Source organism: Antechinus flavipes, chromosome 6 (genome assembly GCF_016432865.1).
Source record: "Antechinus flavipes isolate AdamAnt ecotype Samford, QLD, Australia chromosome 6, AdamAnt_v2, whole genome shotgun sequence".
Classification (NCBI taxonomy): Eukaryota; Metazoa; Chordata; class Mammalia; order Dasyuromorphia; family Dasyuridae; genus Antechinus; species Antechinus flavipes.
In genome coordinates this window covers 836872-854809 of record NC_067403.1, presented here as the reverse complement: position 1 = coordinate 854809, position 17938 = coordinate 836872, and the positions used below count along the sequence as shown (strand labels likewise).

Here is a 17938-nt window from a genome sequence, read left to right as displayed (position 1 = left end):
TCGAATATAAATAGGGTATGTGGAACAGGAGGAAGAGAGAAAACCTCCTGTTTTGTGAGCTGTTGACGGCAGGAAGACTTGATGGATTCTCTGGGCTATAGCTAATAAAGAGTCTCTGGATGATATGAGCCAGTAAACAGTCCATTTTCCAGTAGATATAAAAAAGGGAGAAGAGAAAAGTGCTGCATGGACATTTTTAAGGTAATGGCCGGAATTCCTTGAGGTAGGTGAATTCTTTGGCTTTCCCTGTATGGTGCTCCATCCCCAGTCACAGAATTTCAAAGCTGGAAGGACCTCAGAACTTATCAAGTCAGACCAGTTCTCTGATTAGAAAATGTCTTTATGACCTCTCTGAACAAATGAACTTCTCTGATAGACTTCTACTAATGGAGAGCTAATGGTTCAATCTAGTTTTGGACAACTCTGATCTTTAACTTCCACATGACTTTTCTCTCCATGTTCCAGGTAGAACATGACTAATCCCTTTAACCTATAAAGACTCTTGAAACACTTAAAGACAGCTTCATTCTCCTGCCAAATACTCAATTTGGCCCCAGGGAACAACTGGATAAAAATACAACCCCTATCATTTATATGGGACATTGGTCAAGTCACTCAGCCATTCTAAACCATCTGTAAAATGGGAAAAATAATGCCCACAGTACTAAACTTCATGCACCGGTTTGAGAATCAAAGGAGACTGTGTGGAAAGAGCCTTGTAATGTTGAAGCACTGTTAATTGTCTCATGATTATCATCACCATTAATTTTCATGACTAATCATCTTCAGTTCCTTCATCCAGTTTTTTCACAAAATGGTTTCAAATGTACATCCGACCCTGGCCACTGTTCCCTGTGTTTTCCAGTCTAACAATTTCCTTCCTAACATGCACAGGATGGAACAGAAGAAACTTAGTCTAGATGTGATCTGAGCACTTCTGTTCTGGTGAATCTGAATAAGGTCCAACTTCCTTAGCTGGGAATCCAAGGCTGCCTGTGATCTGCTTCTAACCTAGTTTGCCAGTCTTACTTCCTCATGCATACACTCCCACACTTTTCAACCTTCATAATGTTGTTCCTATTATTCATGGTCTCTACCTCATCTGTGTGCTCTATTTAACTAGTTCCTATTGGTCAAGTTCAGCTCATGTCATCTCCTTCAATAACTCTTCCTTGATTATTGCAGACATCCTTTTGAGTTAACGCCAGATTTTTAACGTTTGTTTTCCACTAGTCCCAGTTTCCTAGTGATTTACCACTACAGTCTAGTTAAGTCCCAGATTTTTAACCCTCGTTTTCCACTACAGTCCCAGTTTCCTAGTGATTTACCACTACAGTCCAGTTAACTCCCAGATTTTTAACCCTCGTTTTCTACTACAGTCCCAGTTTCCTAGTGATTTACCACTACAGTCTAGTTAAGTCCCAGATTCTTAACCCTCATTTTCCACTACAGTCCCAGTTTCCTAGTGATTTACCACTACAGTCTACAAGTAAACTCCCAGATTTTTAACCCTCATTTTCCACTACAGTCCCAATTTCCTAGTGATTTACCACTACAGTCCAGTTAACTCCCAGATTTTTAACCCTCGTTTTCCACTACAGTCTCAGTTTCCTAGTGATTTACCACTACAGTCTACTTAACTCCCTCGATTTTTAACCCTAGTTTTCTAATCACTTTAGTTGTCTATTTGACTTCAGCTAGACTACAAATCCTTTGAGGGAAGAGAGAAGCCAAAGAACAGCAGAATTAGAATTAAAAGGGCCCCAGGAACATCCAAGTGGATCTGAGGAGGAGCCTGCTCTGCAGCATCCTCTACAGACTCCTATTCACTGTGAATAATGTGAAGGAATAAAGTGAAGGAATTCACTCACTCTGTTGGCAGGCAGCTGTAGCTATTAGGAATTTTTTCCTTATATTTTCCAAAAAAAAAAAATTGGAGCTGGGACTTTGAAGGTTATTTGGGTTAACTCCTTTACTTAAAAGAACACGAGCCTGACACTCAGAGAAAAGCAATGAGTTGCCCCAAATCATTTCTTTTTCCTTAATCTTGCTCTAATTGTCAAGAAGTTCTTCCTTATATTTAACCCAGTTTTGACTCCCTACCTAGGTAAACTTGAGTCTCTGTGGATAGAACTTAGTCCCCTCATAACAATCTACAAGGATAACAGCAAAGTCTTATCTCCATTTTGCATCTTCTGGGGCACAAACCACGGTGTTCTGAGCATCAGAAGTATGCAATCAATACTTATTTCATTGAATGAATTGGGAGGAGCAAAGAGTGATAGTGTAGGGAGGGACCCCTGGTCCCTGCGAAGGATCCCTGCAGCCTGCACTTGGACATTGGTGTAAAGTCTAATGCTATGTGGGTTTATTTTTATTTTTTGTGGCAAACATTTTCCCAAATAATTTTCATCTGGCTTGGTCTAATTTTGGGAAAGCTGCGTGTTGGACGCCTCTGGTGTGTGGGAATTGGTACGTCAGATTTAGAAATCAGAGGAAGTGAAGAGGCTCAGGACCGGAGTGGTCAGAACTCTGGGACTTCAAAGACCCAGCTCTTGAACTTTCTAGTTGGATGATTGTGGACAACTTACTTGACTCTATGAGCCTCAGTTTTCTCATCTCTAAAGTGGGCTATTTGAAGGAAAGCAAATCCAAATAGCCCATTTTCGAAATGAGAAAATTTGGACCCACAGAGTCAGAAGTTGCCCACAGTCAACTGACCACTCCAGCCCAGAGCCTCTTCATGACTGTGACCACTTCCTTGATGTCTACCTGCCCACAGTGCATCCTCATTATGAATCATTTTTGGTTCCTTAGGCCAGCAAATTACCACCGTCATCATGTCTGTCAAAGACAAAATGAGGTTGGCCACAAGCTGGCTCCCACTGCCTTTCTAGCTTGATTTTGCATTTCTCCCCGGAGGGTCTCTGCATTGCTGTCCAGCCAGACTAAGTAGGTTTTGGGCCCATGTGGCGATCCTTCTCCCACCTCCGTTCAGTCACGTGATCCTGGTGCTCCTTCCCGACATGGCCTCCCTCCTCATGACCGCTGCTCAGAAACCGCCCAGTCCAAATTCAGCGTCAGGGTGGACTTTGAGAGCGAAGGACAAAGACCACTCCCACCCATGAGCGGTCTTCCCTTGTTCCTCCCTCCTCGGTCGTCAGTGCTCCTTGCCACCGGAACATCCCCCCATTTATTTGTGTTCGTTAAAGCTTCTGGAACAAGGAACCCAGATTCCTTGAGACTGCTTAGTCTTGGTTCAGGCAGTGAGAGTGGACAGAGCTCCGGACCCAGAATCGGGAAGGCCCAAGTTTGAATACAGCCTTGGACCGTAGCCAGTTATGACAGTGGGCAAGCCATTTACAAGTGGATGCCTCGGGTTCCTCTTCTGGAAAACGGATGTGGCAATCACACCTCCCCCCCACCCCAGTTTGTTACAGACATTTCATTTTAGTCTGTCTGCCTAGGACAAGGTCCTGTTCCATCCTATTCTTCCCACGCGCTTGGAGCTGCTGAGTGAATTCCCAAGGCATCACAGTATGTTGCCACAAGTTCGACGGGCTTCGCGTCCAAGCGCAGGACAGTTTGTAACCATAAAGCACAAGACAGACCTACCACTATAATGATGGGCAAAGAGCATCTCATCTCTCTCCTATTTGGGCTTTTTGGTGGGGGTTTCCTCGGGTCCCTTCTCTTCCATACTTGGCTGCGTTAACAATTGCTCCCATGGCCCCCATGCCCAGAGGGCAACGTTCTAGCAAAGGGAGGCACAGACTCCTGGCTGGAGCCGAGGACCTGAGTCTGTGTCCCGGTGGGGCGCGCCCCATCCCCCCCGGCCCGTTCCCTCTTCTGTGAGATACTGCGTTGGCCAGGAGAATCTCTGAGGCTCCTCGGACCCTCCAAGTGTAGGAACCGCTGCGTCCATTCCGAATTCAGCTCCAGCCCGGCACGTTGATGCCGAAAGCACCTCATTTCTCTGCAGTAAGAAGGCAGATCGCTGATATTACGAATCCAATAAGAACAATTTTCTGACTCTTTTATCTTTCAAGCCTGCTGTTCAAAGTCACTGGTGTGACAATGGGTTATCAATAGGTTAATGGACTCGGCCTTTCGGCTTGATTACAGGGTGCTTCCAGAGGCAAAACGCCGGCCGCCTGTGGGTTTTAACCACTCTCATTGCCATTAGAACAATTATGGGCAATTGCTCCATCTTCAGCCACTGGGCAGCTGTGAGCAGCAGGCGCCGCGTCCTCTTGGAGCCCCAGAGCCCCGATTATATCCGCAAGCGCTCGGAACCGTCTGAAGCCCAGCAGCCCAGATGGAGGCAGAGGCTCGAGCTGTTCCAGGCCTGGCTGCCTCTAATTGCTGCTAATGCAAGGCTGTATTGATCCGGTGCTTCTGATCACAAGGCGAGGGCTCTGGGAATGCCATGTGCTCCCCATTGCCAGCTGGCCCGGATGACCTCTGGGGCCACGATTCTTCCCCTGGGTCGGTCTCTAAAACCCCTGCGGCTCGCTCTCCATGAACCCCTTAGATACTGACCCCAATTTTTGGGTGACCTGTGATTTCACTGGCAGAGCAGACTGGAGTGTGCAAACTCTGTTCACCAATGTGTAACCCAGACTTAGAAAGTGGCCCGGGGGCCCTGAAAGGTTAACTGACTTGCTGAGGGTCACAAAGCTAGCAGGCATCAGAAACAGCACTTGAGTCTGTGTCTTCTGGCCTCGGTTCACTGCACCACACCGCCTCTTGAAAACTCTTCAGTTGTTTATGATCATTTTCTAATTCAATTTGGGAATAAAATATGGAGAACTGCATAATGGTATTGATATTTTAGCAATCTGACTCAAACATCCATTACAAGAAGTGTCCTTCCCCTTTAAAAAGGAGACATTATTTTTATCAGCTTGGAAATTCAACATGATGAAAATGGAGTTCATCGTTTTCCACTGACAACTCTCCTCCCCTTTCATACTTTTTTATTTTGATTTAACAGCCCTCCCTCCATAAAAGTAGCCCCCTCATCTCTGTGTGTGTTAGGGTCACTCTGGACTCTGGAAGGCTATCCCCATAGGTGATGAGTTTTGGCAGCTTCTACCACATTAACAAGGATCTAGGCCATTTCTGCTCCCCAAAGATCAGCCTCCCTCTCAATGAGAAAAAGATGTTAATAAAAGGCTAGTCACTGGGAGGCGGGTCCTTCAGTCACGGTGACCTAAGAAAAATGAAAAATCCCCTTCAGTCCTGGAGCTTTCATCCTCTTCTGCTTCTCTCAGGATGCTGGGAGAGGGAGAAAGGGCAGAGGGAGCTAAGAATCACAAGGTTTAGACCGCCTATAAACATTAACTCAACCACTGGTGTCCCCAAGGGGACACTTTTGAACAATTCGGCACCTTAACAGAACGACCAAATCATATTTCTTTGGACATTTTTGCTATAAATGAAACCAAAAGATAAACTGAGATTGTAATTAAGTAGATCTTGAGAAACTTTTGAAAAGTATCTCAATGATATCCAGATTATCTGTAGAATAGAATTTTCTGACCTGCCATTTTGGGGGAGGGAGGTTGGAGAAAGGGGACACGAGGCAGCCAGACCCGCTTCTTCATCAGTATGAGGAAGTCTTGGTGAGGTAACTTTGTCACTGACACAGATCCGACACTCCTCTGTGACTTCCAGCCTGACAGAGTGGCCTGTGCCTCGGAGAGACTGATAACTCACCCGATTGTACGGCTGTCATAAGTCAGAAGGAGGGTTTGAACTTACATCTTCCCAACTTCAAGGCTGGTCCTCTATCCACTAGGCTACGTGCCTTTCTCTAGTCCAGGCTAAATGAGATTAGTCTGGAACATCTGATCATGTTGTCTTATGGCATATACATGAGACTGTAGGTGTAGAATTTATAAGTGACACTACAGAAAAGCGTTTTTTTTACAATGGAGGGGAAGTCCCTGGCCCTGAATCAGGCAGTCAGCAGCACAATCCTGATTCCCAAATATAGCCCTCCACTCATTACGCTGCACTTCTCTCTTTACAGGCTCACTAAGGACCCCTTTAATCATCCCTCAGACAGATGATGCGAGAGAAGGTGGCCAGGAATCAAAGATCTCAATCTTGGGGTCAAGAATCCACCTCTTTCACCCTTTCTCGAGATTGGGATCATCGGCCCCTTCCTCTTCCCAAGGAATTTTTCAAAAATCCTGAGCAGGAGTTCGGCATTTGGATCGGCAGTCTCTCTGTGTCCGGGGATATTCTTCAGACCAGGAGGTAAGAACTCTAAAGTGGCAGGTAAGAGTTCTCAATGTACTAACTTAAAATATCAAACACATTTTGTTTAAAGACTCAACTGCCATTTACAAATGTATCCCAGTTGGTTGCAATTAATTATCTTTTCTAATTTACTTAGGGGGAAGTTTAATTACTTCCAAAGACTAATTTCACGCATCACATTTGGCCCTCAAATACATAGCACAGCTCTCGAGGGCCGCAGTGACTGTCCCTGGCTCACAGCACATGGAATTAAAATAACAACAACAACTGGCTTTAAAAAGTATTTGACAATTCATCTCTAGAGAAAATTCTGTTCTTCTCTGTTACCGTGGGAACCGATTTGGGAGTTATTAACAACACAGAGAGAAAGCCTGGGTATGACCTAAGAAATGGGCCACGTTGTTTCCCATTCTATGCAAGGATTAATTGAGGATCTATTAGGTGCAGAGATGGTTGCCGCCTCAGGAATCTTACTGTACATGTGATTGCAATCCACAATGATCTATGGAAGTTCAGTAAGAGACACAGAATGTGGGGAAGGTCAGAGTGGGAAGAAATTGCTTCTGAGGGGGAGGAGGGAAATCAGGGAATGCTTCATGGAGGAGGTGGTAGCTGAATGGGTGAGAATCACAGAAATTTAGGAAACACATTGCTTTTTACCATTGGCATTTGCTAATCAAATGCAACCTTAGACGAGAAAACACAGAGCCGATTTTTGGTCTGCTGTCAATTCATTTCACAATACTGTAAAAACCATAACTGAATATGTGGCCATTCCCTCCACTTCCGCAGATCATATTCTGAACTCTAGTTAGTAACATTGTGCTTTATAGATCCAAGTTACCTCATTTTATGTCTGTTGTGATGCATTTAACTCATAAAAGTGCACTTTACAAGGCTAATTTTCAGACCGTGATCATTTGGGAACGAGAATAATTAGGCTCATTTAAGAGAATCCCTCCCCTTGGAAAAACTACTGAATTATTCATTGTCCCATATAACTGTTCCAGCTAGCCCAGTCCAACCGGCTCAGTCTGTTTCACTTTCAATCATTTTGAAGTTCATCTTTTTATGACAACTTGGGTCCGTCTCCTCATCGATGAAGCTCATAAAACTCTTCCAAATCACCGGGATTGGTGGAGATGTCCTCATGACCTCAGTGCATAATTTGGCTGAGATTCAGACCGCGCTTTATGGGGTGCAAGTGCTCTCGTACCTATGTTCTTATTCTTTCTTTTCATATCTGTGATTTGTCGACATATCATCCTTATTCCACGGATGTTTCAGAGGGGAAGAGGGGCTTTGTCTTAAGCCACCCGATGAGCCAGTGGTAGCGCTTTTCGGGCTCCCTGCTTCTTTGTGTTAGTAACAGCTGTAGCAATTATTGTGTGACGCAAAAGGAAATTAATATTCTATGTATCTGAGGGGATATTTCCCAACTTCAATGTGCCTGTGATGGTGTAGGGCCTGGCGGTTCATAAGGTGTATGTGTGCTTGTGTTTCTGGAACCACATTATGCTTCCTTTTCCCTGGCTCATTGCTAATCTCCCCAGCCCTAGTTTCTACCCTCCCAGATCCCTACTGGCTCCCAGATCTCTCCTGGCTCCCAGATCCCTACTGGCTCCCAGATCTCTCTTGATCCCAGATCCCTACTGGCTCCCAGATCTCTCCTGGCTCCCAGATCCCTACTGGCTCCCAGATCTCTCCTGATCCCAGATCCCTACTGGCTCCCAGATCTCTCCTGATCCCAGATCCCTACTGGCTCCCAGATATCTCTACCTAGACTTTCTCCTGAGCTCTAGCTTACGTTATTTAATTTGTCTTTTGGATATTTCCAGCTGGCCCCCTTGTAGCCGTCTCAGAGTCCACAAATCCAGAGCAGAACTTATCTTTCCCTTCAAACCCTCCACTCTTCAGCGTTTTCCTATTGTTGTTGGAATTGGATTCAGGAAGAATCTTCTTTCTAAGGTCAAATCCAGCCTCAGCTATTTCTTAGCTGGGTGACTCTAGGCAAGTCACTTCACCATGTTTGTCTCAGTTTTCTCCTCTTTAAAATGAGCCGGAGAAGAAAATGGGAAAGCCCTCCCCTATCTTTGCCTAGAAAACTCCCAGTGGGGTCATGGAGAGTCGGACATGACTGAAAAATGACTCTGAAATAACTCTCCGGATCACCCAGGTTGGCATCTTGGGCCCCGTCCCCGAGTCCTCACTCTCCACCCCCCACATCCAGAGCATTGTTAGAACTCAGCGTTTCTGCCTTCCCAATAACCCCGTGCACATCTGTCCTCGCCCTTCTTGTGGCCTTCGCACCAGCTTCCCTCCCCTCTCACCAGCCACAGTGTTAATGGGCTCCTAACTGGCCTCCCTGCCCCGAGGCTCCCCCTGCTCCAACGCGCCCTTTATTCACCCATGTGAGCTTCCTAACACTTGGTCTATACCAGCCCGCTGCTCGAGAACAAGGCTCATTTGCTTCCCCACTTTCTTTTATTCCCAATGCTTTAACACACTGTCTGGCCAGAGTGAGGGCTTCCCAAATGCTGATTAACTGACTTCAGGATCTCAGATACTCCACGCTGGGAGGGACCTCGAAGGCGACCTACCTCTGAAGTCAGCTAGCTAGTGTCAGATAAGCATTTGTTGAGTACCTACTATGTGCAGGGCAGTGAGGTGGTGCAGTGAATTGAGACCTCAGACTCTTCCAAGCCATGTGATCCTGGACAAGTCATTTAACCCTGTTTGCCTCAGTTTCCTCATCTGTAAAATGAGCTGGAGAAGGAAATGGCCAACCATTCCAATATCTGCCAAGAAAACCCCAGAAGGGCTTGCAAAGAGTCAAACAGAATTGAAGTGACTCAACGGTAACAACGGCAATAAATGGGCTGAACACCAGGATACAAAGAAAGGGGAAATTAATAATAATGATGATGATGATAAATCCCAGGATACAAAGAAGGGGAAATTAATAACAACGATGATGGTGATAAATCACTTCTCCCTCTCAAGTTGCTCCCAAGGCTTCTTTCTACTGTGAGACCCAGTCTCAGTTTTCTCCCCCACCAAAGAGGAATGGAAGAAGGCTCAAAGCAAGACAGTGTTCTCTATTACCTCTAAAGATTTCTCCCAGCGTAGGAACCCCTCCACCAATACTCCCACAACTACACCCACAACTGAGCGGTCAAGAACAAGCCTGAATTGAATTCTAAGCTCAGAATTGACTTGCCCAGGGTTCCACAGCTCCTGACTCCAGGTCTTGCGGGTCCCAGCCCTGCCCACCGTCCCTTTGTCCCTTCTGCTCCTCTGCTAATAAAAATGTGCAAGGCCTGGGTCAGCGAGGTGGTGCAGTGGTTAGAGTGCTGGTCCTGGAGTCGAGGACTCCAATCCAGTCCAGTTTAGAGGAACCAGTTCAAATGTGGACTCAGACACTGAACATGAACTAGCTGTGTGACCCTGGCAAGTCACTTAGCCTCAGTTGCCTTGGGGGAGGGGGAGGAATTAAAAATACAAGAGAAAATAAGGAAATTGGGATCAACAAAAGCAATCTCCCACTCGGATGTTTTAGGAATGGGATTAGCCATAAAGAAGCCATTTCTGCAGAAGAGCTGACTAAAGGACCACCTGGGAGCCCGAAAGCACTCATTAGGGGAGGGAGAGAGCTGCTGTGACCAAGGGAGTGCCTGAGGATTGTGGGAGAATCCCGAGACAGCACATTACCCTAGCACAGGCAATTCTGGGTGAGCCTGGACATGGCCAGGGGCAGGGAAAACAAGCACAGGAAAACAAACCGAGAGGGGGCTGGGGAAGAATGGAGAGCACAGGGGCACCTAATCCCCCAAGACCTCAGGTTCCACATCAGAAAAATAAGCCGGGCAGACTCATCCAGGTTTGAACCGATGCATCAATGAGGCATTCACTGCTCTGACTGGAGTGCTTTCTCAGTAATATCTCATCCATTCCTTTGTTCAGTCTAAAATCCGCCGCCTAAAAAGACTGTGGGAGAGTGGAACCGGTCAGGAACTCAGAAGCCGCTGGGGAAGACGGAGCAGGGACTGGAAGGGACTTAAGGAGCAGCAGGAGGGCTAGCATCCCACTTCAGAGAGCTACGATTTCCTCAGTGTGGGCATCCTTTTCACTGAAGCAGGATGTGGCCCCTCCTCACTCTTGGAAGACAAGCTAGCTGCAGCTCCCCTGGTCATTGCCCTGGTCATCTTTGGGACCGGCCCCAGGGAGCAGATGTGGTCTCCCCTGGCCTGCAAGGGAAGCCCTTCTGCTTGATGTTCTGACTCCTGGCTGCCCTGGCTTCCTGCACCTCTCAGCCAAAGTCCTCCCTTCCTCACCCCCTAAGCCCAGCACCTCACTCTGCCAAGCTCCTGGACCTTCTCCCGCACATGGTTTGCACGTGGTTGTCACTGTGTTATCTCCCAGCTGGACTGGGATTCCCTCCAGAGCAGGGACTGACTTTGTATCCCCAGCCCTTGTGCAGGGGCTGACACATAGTAGGTCCTTAATGTTTGTGGACTGACTAATGGGACCCGGCAGGACCTTTGTGAGCCCAGGGCCACCCTTGCACCGTTTTAGGATCTGAGGAGAACTCGAGAGACTGAGTGACCAGAGGCCTGGGAAAAGCCAGTAGTGTGTGACTGAGGCTGTGAGTGAATATGTGTGTGAGCGTGAGTGTGTGTATGTATGTAAATGCATGTATGTGTGAGTGTATTGTGAGTATTTCATGCTCCATTGATTCTCATTTGTCCTCCCATCAATATCTGGGTCTCCCTATTCTCCTCACCCCCTAGATCCAACCAGCCCCCAGCAGCCCCCACTGCCCCTCAGGACCTCCACACTGGGTCTCCTCGCCCCCTAGATCCAACCAGCCCCCAGCAGCCCCCACCGCCCATCAGGACCACCACTAGCTCGTTCCATTGCTGTCCAGTTTGTGGGATTGCTAAAAGATGGGGAGACACCGCTTTTTATTTTCCATTTTCTTCTCCCTCAGTGGGTAAGAGGGAGAAAAAGCAGAAGTTGTAGCTCCTGTCTGGCTCACTTGTTAGAAGAAAACTGGTTGCTAGGCTAGGGATAAGGACTGGATAAGTCTCATTGGTGTTGGGAGGTGGGGTTGAAAAAGCTTTCAACCCTAAGAAAGTGGCTAACTAACTAGCCCAGGGCAGCTTTTCTCTCTGGACCTCTGTTCCTTCTTATTTTGACAAATCGAGCAGTTGAGGTAGATGAGCTGTAAGGTCTCTTCTCTAACAGTCAGGAGAGATGTGTGTGATACAGCTCGAAGTGTGTTAGTTGTGAGAAACCCAAAGTCAGAAGCCCGGACGCACATTTCCCAGCTTATCTGCAAGTCCATTCCTGGACTGGAACTCCTCCTCCTCCTCCCTCCTCAGCTTTTTGCCGCCATCTTCCCAGTCACCCCGGGCACAGCTTGGGCACCCTTCTCTTTCCCTCAGCCCCATATCCAATCAACTGCTAGGGCTTGTCAATTATACCTCCACAACCTACGAACTCTCCCACGTCCCCCTGGTCTTTCCTAGCTCAGACTGCCGCCCGCCCGCGATCGCCTCCCCAGTGGTCCTGCCCCTTCCCTCCGCTCTTTAATCCCTCCTTCACACTGCTGGCCGTCTCCCTCCCGGGACAATGAATTTTCCCGAGCAATGGCTTCTTGCTTTCTAGCTGCTCAGAGGGTGTGTGCTGAGCTTGCGTGATCCCTTGGTTTGGTTTGTAAGAAATGTGGTCGTGGGTGGGTACGATTGAGTGGGGACAAAGCAGCGAAAAGCCTTTGGTGACTATGGACGAGATTCCCAGTGTTTTGGGGGACTGGCCCTCGGGGGGAGCCGAGATACATTCTTATGAAGAGATGGGCTCTGTCCCCACTGCAAGCCATCTCGTTAGCAGCCCACGCCAAGTGAATTTGCCCCGAGTTCAGCTTGGATTATTTCAGTGCTGCATTACGGTATCTTCTTTCACTTCCTGGATTTTATTAAAAATAAAAACCCAAGACCTCTGCGTGGGTCGGTGAATACCTGGCATCAGATCCTGCCTTGGACACCAGCTGTGGGAGCGCAGCCAAGGGGCTTAGCCTCTCTGGGACTCAGTTTCCTCATTGGTAACATGAGGAGGTTGAACTTGATGGGCTCCAAGGTCCAGGTTTAAATCAAAGCTGCAACTTAACTGTCCAGACTTGCTCTTGCTTCTTTCTTCCACTGTCTACACTTAAATCAAAACTGCGACTTAACTCTCCAGACTTGCTCTCGCTTCTCTCTTCCACTTAGCCTACACTCTGGCCAGACTCTAAAATTCCCCCAGTTTCCCTTCTGTCTAGTCACACCGTTGCTTACGTCTTAAATGCTCACCCTGTCCCCCATCTCTTCTCGTTGAAATCTCTCCATCCTCCGCTGCATGGGAGTCCCCGATTGTCCCAACCTGAAGTGTTTTCTCCAGAATCAGGGGCTCATAAACCATGGCCGATACCTCTCTTCTCGAGTCCCCATTTCCCCATTTCAATGAGTTGTATCTATCTGTATCTTTCATCACCCGTCATCTGACCAACTCTCATCAAAAGACGCTAAGCTTCCTGAGAACAAGAATTATATATCTTAATATCCCTCTGCATTGTTTGGAGTTCCGTTTGAGGGTCTCCATGAGGGAGCATCTGCCGAATTTCCATCCCATGATGCTCCTGCCTCTCTCTGCACATCACGTTCTGCCAAGCAGAAAGGGCTCCGCCATACGGCCCTTCCACGGATCCCAGCTCTCTATTTTCAGCGTCAGCTTTCACCACGAGAAACGTCTGATTCACTACTTTAAGGCCACATTATTCCATCGAGGCAGCCTTTATTGCCTAAGGAACAACTGCATCCAGTTCTAGTTCTGTTATCTATAGAGTGAGACTACAAAGGGGATACGCTATGTTCCCAAAGCATTCGTGATTAGCCAGTGGGAAAACAGTCCTGTCCCGCCTCTGCTGAGCGCTTATCTCTAATTCAGTCACCCCTCTTCCCACTTCTTCAAACCTAAAATTCCCTCAGCTCTCCTCCCTTTCTCCATTGCTGCTGTGCCCAGTCTCAGCCTTCTCTCTGAGAAGTCCAGTGTCGACCTCTTAGGGCCTGATGTGGACCCCACAAAAGCTAAAGATCAGGAGGATCAAATGAGATTATTATTATAAAGTGCTTAACCCAGGACCTGACACAGTGCGAGGTGCTACATGAATGTCAGCTGCTGCTTCCCCCACAAACACCACTATTCGTGTCTCTGTGGCCAAAAAACATTATAACCGTCGGGTGATAAGCTGATCCTAGGGTGAGAGGAACCTCTGTAGCCTGATCAAACCGGCCAGAGTTTACACCCTGATAGTGGAGACTTCCAGTACACAGGATCACCTCTAGGTCATGATGAGTCCTTGGAATATTACCCTAAAGGAGACTTAATATTTGCTGAATCAAAAGATATTTTAGAGAAAGGAAAAAAACCACACTAAACAATCTTAAAATTCCCCAAGTAATAAAGATAAACTAAAGATCAGCGGGGCACAGACGTATTAGAAATATATAAATTTTAAGATGCCTTGGACTTAAAGTTTCAGCCATAAAATAGTCCCCAGATGTTGGTGCTTAAAAATCTGAAATTTTGAAAAAGCTATGAGGTGCAGAGAATAAGAGAAAGACAATTATTAAAGAGATCGAAACTGTGTTCTTTGAAGGTAGATTGAAAAGCCCAATTCTTTAAACAGGAAGAAAGATAAGAGGGGTAGTGAGGGGGTAATTGGAGTTTGGGAGGAGGAGGTAGCAGGGGGACTGCTACCTGTACATGGAAGAACTATCACAGGCAGAGGATTAAACTTGTTATGCTTGGTCCCAAAGAATAAAATTAAGAGCAATTGAGGGCCATAATGGGAAATCAGATTTTAAAAAATTAAATTAAATTAAGAGGCGTTAAACACTTACACTTGTTTGGAAATGGGATGGTCCCCCTTGTTAGGTAATGAGATTTCCATTACGGGAAGTACGTCAGGAGGGATTGGCTGACAATCTTTCAGGGATGATGTAGAATATTCAGCCTTCGGGAAGAGATTGATCTGCATGGGAGGCCCCCCAATTTTTTGTGTCCTGGTCCCCTTTGGTGGCCTGGTGAAACCTGTGGATCCCTTTATTATGTTGTAATGAATTATGTTATAATGAATAATTGAATGAAATGTTAAATTTCAGCTAATGAAAATAAAGATGGGATTTTTTCCCATCTAAGTTTGTGAATCCCTTGCAGTCTCCCGAGGAGCCTTTTCAGAGTCTGTGGGCCCCAGATTAAGAACAACTGGCCTAGACCACACTGGTCCCTTACAGTGCTATGCATGTAGATTCTGATTTTATTTCTTGTAATAAAACCATTGTGCCCCCTGAGACACTAAGAGAGTAATTTCAGATTCCTACCTCTCTCTCTCATTCTTTCCCTAATGACTGAATCCCCAACTTTTTCCAGCGACTCCAACCTGCCTTTCCCTTTTCCATCCTCCCCATCCCATCCTCGTTGAGGTCTTCACAGCTCTGACATTAGTACGATTGTACCTAATGATCTCATGTCTCTTCCCAGCCCACTGCCATTTCTCACATCCCTGTGTAAATCCCGTTCCTAGGTTACACCCCTGAAAACTGACAGCTCCCCAGAGGGCAGATCCTTAGTCCGATTTTGATGCTCTAAAAAAGATAGGATACCGTGCTCCCCGATGCACTCAGCCCTCCAGCCAGCCGGCAGTGGTTGTTCTCACAACCACATAGACATTCTTGCCTGTCTGCATTGGCTCACGCTGTTTCATGGCCGAACACGCCTTCTGCTCCCCTTCCTCAGGCAGCTCTCTAATGAAACTATTATTCGGGGACTCCCAAGTTAGTGGGTTTTTAGCTTATCCCTAGAAGTACCAGGTCAGGAAGGGGCCTTGTCTTATCTCCATTTCATGTCTCACTCACTGCCTGCACATGTTCTGTGCTTAATAAGTGATTTCTGAATTTGCATTACTCATAGGATTAGAAATTTTAGTCTCAGAGGTCATTATTCTGACCCCTTCACTTTGCAGATGAAAAAACTTGGGAGGAGGGAGTCCTCACTTGTCTGGGTGCACATAGAGGAAGGGACAGAGCAAGATGTTCATACAACTCCCAGCTCCAAAGAGCATTTCTCCACTGCAGCTCGCCCTGTTTTAAAAGAAGAAGAATTCCCCGGGGCAGCGGGCAGAGATTTTGGGGGTTTTTTAGTTTGTTTTGGTGAAGCAGGGATTCATTTGTAAATGATGGGGCCAGATAAACACCAGGGATCTGGCATCCGGCCCCCAACCCATCCCCTTCTTCCATGTCAAAGCAGAAAGCCAACTTCATTTGGCTCCCTGGTGCCCTCTTCTGGATCTTGTCTGCCACCATGTTCTTCCCGTTAGAGAAATCTCCTAATTTCACCTTCTGGAAGACTCCAGGCTTTTTCCTTCCCCAGGACACCCTAACTCACTCATCTAAAGCGTTTTCAAGGGTGAGTCAACAAAACAAATCCACCTGAATTTATAAGCTATCCACTAGACTGTGCTAAGTGCTAAGGATGCGAACTACCAGGCTTTATAGGGAAAGATAACAAGGAACAGCGTAGGGTCAAAGAGGGTGAGTAGATCTCTTGGTCAGTCATACTATTCTGAGCACGTACCAAGAACAGAAATGATAATGATGACGAGCGTTTATATAGCACTCTTGGACTCGCAGGGCGCTTTACCTGGGCCAGCTCATTCAAGAAGTAACGACAGCTACTCTTTTAGTCCCTTCCCTGCCTGTCTTTTTTTGTTGGATTTCTCATTCTCTCCGATATTATTTCCAGATGGAACCCCCAGATGTGCATTCAGATGTCTTTCTCAAGCCAAGGAATCTGATTGAGCACAGCTAAATCAAATGAAGTACAAGGACTAAGCGATATGTAATTGAATTTGGCCAAATTTTCAAGGAATAAATCATTTTATATCATCAGGGCTGACTCTAAGCTTAGAAAATGGCAAGTAAGCTCCCCAGTTTGTGTTATGAGTCAAATCTATATCATATTAATCCATTGTGACAAGGAGCATTTCAACGTCACCTACCTAATCTAAGTTCTGTGCTAGATGCAAGAGATACAAAAAACCCAAATCAAAACAAAAGTCCCTTCCCTGGAGTTCTCTCCAAAAAGCAAGCCCTTGTAGGACAGGAACCACATGACGTGTTCATCTCTGTATCACCCACAGCGAGAAGCCTCCTTCTAAGTTTTGCTTAATGGAATTGTGTATACGATCTTAAGAAGGATCCCCTAATGGTCTGGCACATAGTAGGCATTTGATAAATGCTAGCTATCTGTAGATGGTGTCAAAACATACTTACGAAGAATTAAACCATTTAATTTTTGCAACTACGGGACACCAAACAACCACTTATTGTAAAACTCGTTTTTTCTTTGCTGAACATTACCCACAGATCCGCTGCAAACTGGTGGATTTGTTTTTGAACTAAAATGTCTCAGGGTGGAAATAACAGTAGTAATTTTACAGGTTAACAAAACCTTTTCTTTCTAGCAATCCTGTGAGGCTAATAAGGTAAATAGTATTACCCTCTTTTCATCAATGGATTTTTTTCTTTGCGTATCATAAATACACTCTCCTGATGTCAAAAGAGAAATCCGGGTGATAGGCTGTATTCAACTTATCAAGACATGCTATTATTAAATGGCAAAAATGCTTGCATTTACAAGCCGCCTTCTCTTGGAGAATACAGGGAGCCAGCCTCTCACCAGCTACTGTTGAGAAGGTGGTTGCTGCTGGCAGTCCTGGGAATAAGATTTTTGGAAGACCCCAGGAGAGCTAAGAGGAGAGAGTTCATCCTTGAGTGTGTGTCATGGGAAGGTTGGTTGAAGCAGCTGAGACAAAGAAAAAGCTTAGGAAGGTCACAGAGCTTAGATCGGGTATCCCACAAGCGGGATTAGATTTGTTCTGGTCGACCCCAGAGGTCTGAACTAAAAGCAAACGTTGCAAAGAGGCAATGCTGACTTGACAATCAAGTCTGCCTCAGAAGGTGATGGGTTCCGTCCAGGGAGAGCTTTGGAAGAGGTGGATAATTTCTGTATTGTACAGAAGCTGTATGGGAGGGGAGAGTAGGGTTAAAGAGGAATGGAGAGTCCTTCTACCTAGGAAACTGTGATGTGGAAAGGGCTCTGGCTCACCCTCTGAGGAAGAATCGTCAAAGATTTTGTCTCTTGGTACAAGCATCTCTTCCATCTAAGCTGATGACTACCATATCCTTTAGAGCCAAGGATGGTCTTATGTCCACTGTTTATCCAGACTCGCTGGTAAATCATCTGACTGCTGCTGTGCCATTCAGCGTCTTCCTGGCCTCGAGAGCTCTGGAAATTGGCTTTCTGATTTCCATCCAGTACAGTCCACTAATCCCTACTAACACAGACCCTAATCTAATCCAAACAGAGGATTTGCTTTCTTGGAGGGGTAGGGGCTCATGACAGACCTTTGACTTTGAACTAATTTCATAGGTTTGTTGATTATTAAAAATAAGAGGGATTTTATAGATTAAAATTTTATAATTTTATATTATATATAAATTATATTATAATTATATTATATATTATATTATTTTATATATTATATATTATATATATAAAATATTATATA

The 17938-nt window shown here is 46.0% G+C and overlaps 1 protein-coding gene across 5 annotated transcripts in view; it reads right to left on the bottom strand.

Moving 5' to 3' along the window:
• Nucleotides 1-17938, bottom strand: part of PPP2R2C (protein phosphatase 2 regulatory subunit Bgamma) — a 302284-nt gene that overhangs the window by 29854 nt on the left and 254492 nt on the right. The window lies entirely within an intron of this gene.